This window comes from Chrysemys picta, chromosome 14 (assembly GCF_011386835.1).
Source record: "Chrysemys picta bellii isolate R12L10 chromosome 14, ASM1138683v2, whole genome shotgun sequence".
NCBI lineage: Eukaryota > Metazoa > Chordata > Testudines > Emydidae > Chrysemys > Chrysemys picta.
In genome coordinates this window covers 28,293,926-28,306,608 of record NC_088804.1, presented here as the reverse complement: position 1 = coordinate 28,306,608, position 12,683 = coordinate 28,293,926, and positions in this window count along the sequence as shown.

Here is a 12,683-nt window from a genome sequence, read left to right as displayed (position 1 = left end):
TAAGCTGCCAGTTAACCATTCCCAGATCTTCATAATTATATGTATTTTGTTTGAGTTATACCACACATCAGCAAAGTACCATTGTATGTGGTGGGGGGGAAACCTTGTATAATACTAAATAAGGGAGTACATTCAAAGCTTTTTGTACCTAAATGATATAATGCTCCCTTTACTAGGCTGCCAATGGATAAATGATAGAGTTATTATCCAGAGATGTTTTTCAAGATTGGCTCTAAGTGACTCTGCCTGTCAATGGCCTGAGCAACTGATGTGTACATCCAGTCATACGCTCTCTCTTGCCATACACCCTATTATCTGGCCTTGACTTCTACGCTGGCAGCAGGGTGGTGACATAATAGGCAAACGCTAACTATAGCCACCAGAACATCCCCCAGCACTGGGACCATCCGCTCATAGCTAGCTATGCTGGTTTAAGGGTCATAACATGCTGCTGGTCAGCTCACTGCACTAGAGGATCTGTGCCCTGGTGTGAGCAAGTGTGGCCCAAATTTGGTATTATTGTTTAGCAAATACCCATTAGCAGCAAAACGGCACTTCTCTGCCTTCAAAATGATGATTTTTTTTTTTTTAAATGAAGGCATGAACAAGGTTGGGTTTTTTCAACTCAGCAAAAAAACACTCTGACTTGTGGTAAGAATTTTTGTTCCCCATGTAGTTCCTCCAAATACAACTATACCAGCCCAATAAAAGACATCAAAGAGAAGTACACCTTAATTACAGCACACACTTGGGGTCAAATTCAGCTGTGAAGTAACTTCATGGAAATCAATGAAGTTAAAAAAAAGTTACATCAGGGATAAGTTTGAGCTCTAGAAATGGTCAGGAAGACACTGTTTGAAACCCTTTGGTTATGCTTTTTATAGCTTTCCTCTGCAATCAATGTACATAGCGGATTTTTGTACATCTGTTTATTTGTGACTAGCCACATTCAATAAAGAAAAAAGCATGCTGATAATACACCACCTGGGTATACACTATCCCCAGGAAGAGCCTCAACCCTTTGCCCCAGATGTTTGCAAAAATAAAATCTGCAAAATAATTATCTCAAACACAATTAGTTTTGCCAATAAAGCTACAGCAGCCACCTTGTAGTTTTATGGGACTTTTCCCCAAAGCTCATTTTGGAAGCTTCCCTGAATACATTTTCAATTGATTTTAATTTCATCCTATCATACGATGATTCATTGCTGCACATATGCATGCACTGAAGTGCAATCAGTTCAAATAGTTGTAGGCTTCATGCAAATACTGCAGGGAAATAAGATACAGTATATCATCTGATTCAAGTACAAGTACAGAGGTGGTATCAGATTAGATTTTCAGACTTCTCTCTTTTTGGCCTGATCCTTTCATTTTAACTGAAAACCATGTGACACATTGGCCGTAATATATGCCAAAGTACCAAATTTCTCTCCATGACTATCTGCATGTGTAAAATGAATTTTTCAAGAATTTGTCCAACATGCCATCTCTAGCACTTCAGACAACTTTTCATGGGGAAGATGACACAATTTGGCTGCTATGTATATTCTGTAAATTTTTAAAAATATATGAACTTGCAATAAAGGTATAATTTCACAATTTTTATTCATGAAAATGGGAAAAGAATAGCCTGCTATGACATTTAACCTACCTAACCTACCTAAACACTGTGCAAGACGTATTAAAGATCTTGATAAATTGAAATGATTCATTCAAATCAATATATAGTGAGAAAGAAATGTCAAATGGTTGATGTACCAAAGAATAAACAAATGCACAAATAAAGAATTGGATACAGATTTTTCAATCCTTTGTTTCAATCCTTTGTTCAATCCTTAATCTGGAAAACTCCCATTGAAATCAATTGATTTTGCTTGAGTATGGACTGAGTTAAAATTGAGGAAGACCCTTAGGATTTTCCCTATGAATAGGCTATCTAAACAGTAGGGCCACAAAGAAGGATCTGCATGTCATAGTGAATAATAAAGTGAATATGAGTCAACGAGACACAGTCAGAAAAAAAGCAAATGCTATTTGGGTCACACCGTAAGCATGTAAAATAAGCAAGATTATCCAACCCCACTCAGCATCGATTAGACCTCAGTCAGAGCTGTGCATATGTTAGGAGCAGCACACTTAATAAGAGACAGGCAGATTGGAGAGTGTTCAGAGGAAAGCAACTACAGTGATAGAAGGCTTGGAAAATAAGAGCCGCAGTCTGAAGAAAGGCTATGTATTAAGAAAAGCTTTATAAGGACACAAGAAACAGAGCAAGCTGCTAAGGGAGTTTTTTGCATCAAAGTCATTGGAGTAGTCTAGGTTAGGTTAGAAAAAATTATATTAGGGATGGCTTAGGGAATAATAAAAAGCTGTCCTGCCATAAGACAGACATAGAAAGATGATTCACTACCCATTCTTTTGAAACCAAATGATTAGACTCTTAGGCACTCCACACATTTTAAAAGAGGTCACAGCACAACTCAATAGCCAGCTTCCCCTCCCCTCCCCAGACAATAATGCTATCTCCACAATGAGACCCAGAAATCTATATAGCATGTATTTTCTGGAAATAATAGGGCAGATCCTCAGATGGTATAAACTGTCAGATGCCTTTTGTCGTTGCTGTCCCCATGACTATTTACAGCAGCTCAGGATCTGCCCTAATAATTTATTTAGGTCCAGACTTTCAGAGCCTTGTGCACCAAGAGCCAGTAAAACCTCATTTGAGTGTGTTGAGTTGCTTTTGCACATGCATGTTAGGCATTGGAGTAGAGCTGGCCAGGAAATGGAATTTCACGCTCACTATAACATTCAAGCTTTTGAAAAGAATAAAAGTGCTCTGACTCAATATGAAAGGTCAAAACTCAAAATTTTTCACAGGAGTGAAATTTCAAAAGCCAACAGCCTGGGCATCAGGAACATTGTGGTTTTTCCCAATCAAAAATACCATCCGAATCTCCTTCTCCCCAGCAAGCTGCCAGACTCCCAGGAGTACCTGGTTGCTGTCTGCCTACTCACCCCTCAGATGGGAATCAGATGGGAAACCCAAGAAGCCAGCCATCTGGGCAGCCAGAGCTCTTTGACACCTTTTGCTTCAGGATTGGAACAGCCTTGGTAGCATACATAGACCCCAGGGCCAGCTCCAGGGTTTTTGCCGCCCCAAGCGGTGGGGGGGAAAAAAAAAAAGCAAAGCCGCGCTCACGATCGGCGGTAGCTCCATCACGCCGCTTTCTTCTTTGGCGGCAATTTGGCAGCAAGTCCTTCCCTCTGAGAGGGACAGGGACCCTCCGCCGAAGAGCCCGACGTGCTGCCCCTTCCCCTTGGCCATCCCAAGCACCTACATGCTCAGCTGGTGCCTGGAGCCGGCCCTGATAGAGCCGACTCAGGTTCTCTTTAGTGAAACCCCGCTATTTTAGCACCCTCTGATATCTTATTTCACTGAAACCAAAACTATTTCTGGAAAAGGATCGATTTACACAAATTTCTCAGTGCAAATTTTTTTGTTTGTTTGTTTGAAAAAGACTTTCAAAGGTGTCAAAATGTCTCTTTTTGACATTTTTGAAACAACTTCTGGGTGTGGTTTTTGTGTGTGTGTGGGAGGAGAAAAGTGTTGAAATTTTTTTTTGATTTTGAAACAAAACAAAATGTAAAAAGTCATAATTGAAATGTTTCTGAAAATGTCAAAATAAAACATTTTGATTGACTCAAATTGAAATTTGGTCTGTGAAAAATTTCAAGATTAGCTTTTCATCCTGATTTGGACAAATACATTTTTCAAAAATCTCAAAGAATTTTCCTAGAAGAGGAAACCCGTTCCCTGACCAGCTCTAATGCCTAGGCCTCAGAAAAAAATAATTAGTAGAAATATCTTATCTCCTCTTCTACTCTAGGCAGTGTTGTTGCTACCTATTCTGTGTGCACAGGTCACAGGGCGGGGAAATTGATTCACTCTACATCAGATTTCAGCATTTCTAACAAGAGAGGGAGTCAGAGTGAGTTGATCCTTTTAGGAGAACCCTACTTGTGCCCACTTATTTGCCTCCCGGGTGATGGGGGCGATGGGTTTTCGTTTGAGCTGGCAGGACTGGATTTAGGGGTAGGTGACCCAGGCAACCACTTGGGGTACCAGAGTTGGGGGGCACTGGGCTCAGGGTGCTGTTTTTGTTGTTAGCATGAATAAATACAGATTTACAGATCCTAGCATGCAATAACATGAGGGAGAAAGGAGTCCAGGAGAGCTGGCTGTATTTTAAAGAATCCTTATTGAGGTTGCAGGATCAAACCATACCGATGTGTAGAAAGAATAGTAAATATGGCAGGTGACCAGCTTGGCTTAACAGTGAAATCCTTGCTGATCTTAAACACAAAAAAGAAGCTTACAAGAAGTGGAAGCTTGGACAAATGACCAGGGAGGAGTATAAAAATATTACTCAGGCATGCAGGAGTGAAATCAGGAAGGCCAAATCACACTTGGAGTTGCAGCTAGCAAGAGATGTTAAGAGTAAGAAGGGTTTCTTCAGGTATGTTAGCAACAAGAAGAAAGTCAAGGAAAGTGTGGGCCCCTTACTGAATGAGGGAGGCAACCTAGTGACCGAGGATGTGGAAAAAGCTAATGTACTCAATGATTTTTTTGCCTCTGTCTTCACAAACAAGGTCAGCTCCCAGATTGCTGCACTGGGTAGCACAGCATGGGGAGGAAGTGACCAGACCTCTGTGGAGAATGAAGTGGTTCAGGACTATTTAGAAAAGCCGGATGCGCTGCATCCGTGTTAAAGGAGTAGGCGGATGTGATTACAGAGCCATTGGCCATTATCTTTGAAAACACATGGCGATTGGGAGAGTTCCCGGATGACTGGAAAAAGGCTAATGTATTGCCCATCTTTAAAAAAGGGAAGAAGGAGGATCCGGGGAACTACTGGCCAGTCAGCCTCACCTCAGTCCCTGGAAAAATCATAGAGCAGGTCCTCAAGGAATCAATTCTGAAGCACTTAGAGGAGAGGAAAGTGATCAGCAACAGTCAACATGGATTCACCAAGGGCTAGTCATGCCTGACTAACCTAATTGCCTTCTATGATGAGATAACTGGCTCTGTGGTTGAGGGGAAAGTAGTGGACATGTTATTCCCTGACTTTAGCAAAGCTTTTGATACAGTCTCCCACGGTATTCTTGCCAGCAAGTTAAAGAAGTATGGGCTGGATGAATGGACTATAAGGTGGATAAAAAGTTGGCTAGATCGTCAGGCTCAGTAGGTAGTGATCAATAGCTCCATGTCTAGTTGCCAGCCGGTATCATGTGCAGTGCCCCAAGGGTCGGTCCTGGGGCCAGTTTTGTTCAATGTCTTCATGAATGATCTGGAGCATGGCATGGACTGCACCCTCAGCAAGTTTGCAGATGACACTAAACTGGGAGGATGGTAGATACGCTGGAGGATAAGGATAGCATACAGAGGGACCTAGACAAATTAGAGGATTGGACCAAAAGAAATCTGATGAGGTTCAACAAGGACAAGCGCAGAGTCCTGCACTTGAAGAATCCTATGCACTGCTACAGACTAGGGACCGAGTGGCTAGGCAGCAGTTCTGCAGAAAAGGACCTCGGGGTTACAGTGGATGAGAAGCTAGATATGAGTCAACAGTGTGCCCTTGTTGCCAAGAAGGCTAATGGCATTTTGGGCTATATAAGTAGGGGAATTGCTAGCAGATCAAGGGACATGATCATTCCCCTCTATTCGACATTAATGAGGCCTCATCTGGAGTACTGTGTCCAGTTTTGGGCCCCACTCTACAAGAAGGATGTGGAAAAATTGGAAAGAGTCCAGTGGAGGGCAACAAAAATGATTAGGGGGTGGAGCACATGACTTATGAGGAGAGGCTGAGGGAACTGGGATTGTTTAGTCTGCAGAAGAGAAGAATGAGGGGAGATTTGATAGCTGCTTTCAACTACCTGAAAGGGGTTCCAAAGAGGATCAATCTAGACTGTTCTCAGTGGTACTAGATGACAGAACAAGGAGTAATGGTCTCAAGTTGCAGTGGGGGAGGCTTAGATTGGATATTAGGAGAAACTTTTTCACTAGGAAGGTGATGAAGCACTGGAATGGGTTACCTAGGGAGGTGGTGGAATCTCCTTCCTTAGAGGTTTTTAAGGTCAGGCTTGACACAGCCCTGGCTGGGATGATTTAGTTGGGGTTGGTCCTGCTTTGAGCAGGGGACTGGACTAGATGACCTCCTGAGGTCCCTTCCAACCCTGATATTCTATGATTCTATGACTTAAGTATACTGTATAAGTGCCTTAATCGGGACAAAATATTGGGTACTAAAGGGCTTTTTAATGTAATGGAGAAAGACTGGCTGGAAGTGAAAGCCAGACTAATTCAAATTAGAATACAGCACACATGTTTAACGGTAAAAGTGATTAACCAGTTGAGCAATCTACCAAGGGAAGTGGTAGATTCTCACTCTCTTGAAAGCTTCAAATCAAGATTGGATGCCTTTCTGGAAGATATGCTTTAGTCAAACACAAGTTACTGGGCTCAATACAGGTATACCTGGATGAAATAATATACCTATGTTATACAAGAGGTCAGACTACATTTAATGGTCCCTTCTGGCCTTAAATCTATGAATCCAAATAGAAATGCATTCAAGATTGTATTGCAAGTCTGGAAAACACACAATTGCAGTCATGGGTGAAGTGACATACTGCTTTCTAAATGCCCTTTAAATTTAGTACAACAATACTGTTTAGTGTGGGAGGAAGAATGAGAACATTGCACTATGCAAGATAGGGAATAAACAGCAGTTGTCTCTACAAAAAAAAACCCCAAAAAACCAAATCAAAGCACACGATAGCAGGGTCCCTTCGCCTGCTGTAATTTGCTCTTTGTGTCTGGCAGCATGAAATGAGGGTGTATTGTAGGACACAATGCTGGCAGTGCACATGTGAAAGCTTATTTCCCTAGGTGTGGATGAAAAATTGTATTATTTAACTAGAAGTGATGACACAGAAGACATAGTGGTAATAAAAGATTATTTTAGGATATATGCAATCCAACAGGAACTGTACTGTGTCCATCCTCCTTATAGCTACTTCAATGGAACCTATTACATTTTTCTTAGCACTGCAGCAAGTATTCCCTATTTATTTTGTGTAATCTTATAATGGCACCCCCACTAGGGTTTTAATTTGCTGCATTAAAGTGGTTTGCCTGTTAAGTAGCTTTTGTGCTTTCAAGGCACCTAACAAGCACAGTGAAAGTCAGTGGGAGCTGGACACCTAATTCCCTTAGGTACTTTTGAAAATCCTACCCTTGGTGCTTCGGCTTGATCACTAAACTAGAACTTCTGCAGTCAGGGGACTCAACACAAGTAGTGTCCTGAAATAATACCTTGCACCTTTTCCTTATTATGAGGTGGAAAATGCCATTCTTCTAAATGCTTGCTTTGTTTCAGGTAGATTGTTGTACTACAAGAAAAAGCAGAACAAGCTCTGATGTCTTAGCAGATAGTTATGAATGTGGGATCAAATGAAATACTAAGAAAATTAAGAACAGAAGATACAATGCTCCCAAAGGCTGGAAACTTCCATCAAATTTATTCAGAAGCCATTCTTCAGTTTTATCTCTAGATTCCTTTTTTAGGAGGAATATTCTTCTCTGTTGCAACACTCTCTGTGGTAACTTTTGGAGAAGGCCCAGCCACTTTTTTGCAGAGGCAAAATGAATTACAGGTACAATTTGGAATACTTTAAACTGAGACCCTGATTTGCACCTGAAATGTGGTAGCGGTGAACATACCTAGGCTTCAACACATTATTCAGTTGCAGGTTCCAAAAAAAACAAGTTCTGCAGCTGAAAACTGTACCCACAAAAGGGAGCAATCTTGAATATTTTCTCCAAAATCTTAACTAGAAATGGGCCTGGAAAGCAGGTATCCCAGTGTCTATCTTGCCTTGGATCAGCATTAGGCTAGAGAAGGGATCTGCAATCTTTGGCATGCAGCCCATCAGGGAAATCCACTGGTGGGCCGGGACGGTTTGTTTACCTATAGCATCCGCAGGTTCAGCCGATTGCAGCTCCCACTGGCCGCAGTTCACCGTTCCAGACCAATGGGTGCTATGGGAAGCGGCAGCCAGCACATCCCTCGGCCCACGCCACTTCCCGCAGCTCCCATTGGCCTGTGAACCATGACCAGTGGGAGCTGCAATCGGCCGAACCTGCGGACGCTGCAGCTGAACAAACTGTCCCAGCCTGCCAGCAGATTTCCCTGATGGGCTGCATGCCAAAGGTTGCTGATCCCTGAACTAGAGTGATCAATTCACATATTATACTAAATCAGAGCTAGGGTTCAGATTCATATTAGATGGTACAGATATCTTGTGAACCGTTCTTTTAAAATTGCAATCATGGAGGAATACCAATAAATATGATTGTGTCTTTCAGGTGTCACCTCAAGTGTTCAAACAAGTCCTGCAAGGCCTCCACTACTTTGTCTAATAGAATTTAAATGAATTAAGGCTAATATACATGCCCCATATATACTAAACATACACATGATCAATTTAACATACTGTACAACTACCTTTACATTTTCCCTAAGCAAATAGCATCAAGACAATCAATTACTATGTTATACAATATTACACATAATGGCCAAAGCATAAATGTGGTTGCTCAACTCCTTTGAACATTGGAAGTGCCTAAATATGAGATTAGGTGCATAATCTTACTGAGGCACAAACATTTGAACTACTTCCATGATTTTGCAAACATGTCCCAATTAAGTGAGTAATATGCACTCTTATTTAGAATGTGTTTGCTGGTAGTAAGATATCAATACTCTCAATGATTTGTAGCATTTGGGAGGATCTGACTTTATTTTAATTGAGCAGCAGGCATGAAAACAATATTCAGGAGTTTTAGTTCCTCAGTCATATATGGTGGCATCCCAAGCAGGAAAGCTTTAAGGTTTCAAACAAGCTCTCTGATTTAAAAAAGAAAAATCCAGAGAACCAGCCACCAAAACCTGGAATTGCAACCTTTCCCAACTAGACATTGGAATATTCTAAAACTGAGGCGTAACTGTATTTAGAAATCTGAAAGCACTGTGTGATAGCTGCTGGTAAAAATTGACTTTTTAATTAAAACAATACACAGTAATACTTAGAAAACTATGATAATTATAGTGATTATAGTTTTATCATTACTTGATTTTAGCAGTCAAGATGATTTGTTCAAAGAAAAACTACAGCCAATTACAAAATACACTTCTTTATATAGAGAGAGAATTTTTAGAAAACAAAATTGTACAAATCTGTAAGATTCTTGATGGCATGTTCTAAGCAAGGACAATGCCACTTGATGGCATGTGGCAAGTCCATGCAACTCTCACTTTTTCCAAGCAGTGGCAGTGGCACTGGATAACTCAACAAAACACATGCCCTGTCATGTCTTATTATTCACTGTCTATTTTATATTGTAGATGTGCAGCAGCCTGAAAGACCATCTGCTTTTGAGGACCCTGGTTCCATTTCCAGCTCTACATCATGTTCACACTTCATTGACAGGGACGTGTGTTGAGTTTTCATAAACTTGTTTCATTTATGGTTATTTCTGCAGACTAATAATTAGAACTTCTGGCATATCTAGCTTTGCTAAGTTCTACAAGGCAAAGAAAATTAGTGAGGGACATTTTAAGATGGGGAATTGTTTTAAAGCAACAGTGTGAAAAAATAATTAAAAAAAAACTTGCATAGATGTTAAAAAGAAAGTAATAGAAAAGATCTGCTTTTGTATTTGTAAGTTTGCTTCCTTTGAAATAAGGCAAGGTGAAATACAGTACCTAAGACTTTCTGATGATATGGAGGGATATGAGAAAAAGTTCAAATGCAAATCAAATATGGGGCCAAATTTCCCTGAAGTTCAGCTCTTTAGTTTTGATTCAGGTCCATTTCTACTTGTAACAAAATGCACTTTGACATATATCAGGGCTACATGCATCCAGACTTCTGGGTAGTTACTGTGGTCTGAATTACTCACATTTTGGCCATATCTTCTCTGCACATTAGCAATTCACATTAGTGTGAACTTTACCTGAGCAAGAGCTACAGTAACCCACCAATGAAAGGACACGGGGACAGCTAACCAACATTTCTGCTATTTGCAGTCATTCCCAGAAGTAACATCGCCCAGTATTATTGGTTGCTATACAATAAGGTTATTTTAAGGATACCTGCTGTTATAGTATCTACACATTATTCACAAGATATTTCAAACAACAGATTATGAATATTTAGGTAGCTGCTTTTCAGTGTTTACGTTATAGGTAAGGTTTCCTAGAAAGTTCTCTCAAAATCATTTTGTATTCTTTATAGTATACCATGAATGTACAAAATATATTTAAGATATTGCTAAAAATACTACTTTCATAAGGCATAGAATGAAGTGACTCAACACATTAGCTAGGAGATTATTGAAGTCCTTGCTGTTCTTTAGAGACCATATTCTTCACAGGTCAGATTGGATGTTGCAGCCACAACAGTTTGAAATGAGTTTCTGAAACTTGACATATCATTGAACTGGAATTCTATTGTTAAGAAGAGAGGGAAAAATACAAGAAAAAACAGGTAGCCTTGCTTGAAGAGTGCCTATTATAGCCAAAATCAAACTTCATGTACCGTTATCAATATTGTACTAAAGGAGTGGGGAAGTAGTTAGAGACTATGTAGGGTGAGGATGTTGAAATGTAGGAATCACAATAGTAAAGCAGTGATAGCTTTAGCTATATAGTTAATGTCACTTTTTAAAATCCCAATTTTAAGTTTCAGTTCACCAAAGTGTACAAATCCAGATATTGCATATGGAGGTCACACACTTTAACTGTTCAGAAGGCAGGTGACCCCTAAACATTACGAATCAATAAGATCCAGGAGGTCACAGCATTATTACATTTTCAATTTCTGACCAAGTGTAAAAATGTGACCTCTTACCCTGTAGACTTGAAAAAGTCATAACATTAAATCAAAGACAAAAGGGGGCCCATTTAATATAAACAATGAAGTATTTCAACTAAACTCTGAAGAAAAGGCAACGGTGTCTTTACATGTTTTGGTTTGAATTGTATAACCCATCACTCAACATTCTATCAGTAAAACTTACTTCAGGATAAAATTTCAGGTGTAGTATCTTTGACAGAACAAGTACCGCAGAGGCCAGCTCCCAATACTGAAAGTGACAAAGCAGCCAAATAGCAAGAGGAAAGTTTTGCACATTTAATTATCAACTGCTTGGGGCATTTTAAAACCATTTTACAAATTTATATTTACATGTGTGTTCATAAGACTTTACATCTACTCCTATTGGAGAAGCAAGGATCACTAACAAGAGAATCATTACTCTCCTCTTCAGTTTTGGACAGGCAGGGAATATTACACATTTTACTAAAGAGAAAGGAATATACTAGTTGCCATCAGTTAGACATTTGAATCAGGTATATCACTTAGAACCAGTTATTCAACACCGATTCTGCCCAGAGTTATAAAGTCAACATGTAATAAGCTTGCACTGTACTTGTCCTTATGGGTCACAAGCCCCTTTTTTCTTTACTTATTGTATTAGTGAAAGTAAATGCTCTGTACTCTCCTGCCTTAGGCAATACATTGTGACATGTATGCCAAAACTGTCATGGGGCTGGAGCCACATTGCACTGGGGAAGTTGTTCCTTCCTGAGCATAGGAGTTCATTTACTGCTCCATCCATTAGGATAGAGCAGATTGCCTCCTTGCATGCTGGCCCTGCTGTATGTGGAGAAAAGTGGGATGATGGCTCCACCCTTTCCTGACCTCATTTGGTTGAGTTGCTCACCCGAGAAAGCATTTTGTGTTTCCCCCTCTTGTGTGGCCATCTAACCACTTTCATAGCCTTGCCTTAACAGAGCAGATATACAGAATACTACAGCAAAAGCTTGAGGACCAAAAACTGTACAAGAAATCAATACATATATCAATTTCCAGTGCAATGTCTGATTTATATGTAAACTAGTCTAAAAAGCTATGGCTTCTCCTGGAGGTGTGTCCTCTTACAAACTATTCAGATTATCGCAGATAAGCTCAGAGTTCAAATTCTTGTCATTTCCCCTGAAAACCAGCTGTTGGCTTTTCTAAAACAGCAGCATCCTTTATTGCTTCCTTCCATAAATCAGTCCTTGTGGGGATTTCCAACAGAATGATATTGTACATTGGAAGCATCTGTGAGATAAAACCTCCCTCTGGTTTTAAAGTCTTCATGTCTCTTCATATCTGTCCGGCGTCCATGTCCACAGAAATCCTCTGGATTGTAATCCTTTCTAGGAAAGTCCTAATATGTTTGTCACGAGTGTTTAATACTTTCTCACAATGCTTGGGTTACTAGGTATTCCTATCATGCATGAAAAGGTGACCCTGGCTGCTCATAACCTTGTCAGGACTGGAATAGATTTTCATGATTCATTCTTCTATAGAAGATTTAAGACCTGATGGAGCATTGCTGAGACCTACCTAAAAGCTCCAGACCATTAACCATTTTAAAGTATATCTTTCTTTTTTGTCACACACATATACAATTAATTTATTTCTCATTTATTTTAGTGCCAAACTTAATAAACATAATAATGTCTGAGAAAATTATAGGCTACAATATTCTCAAATTT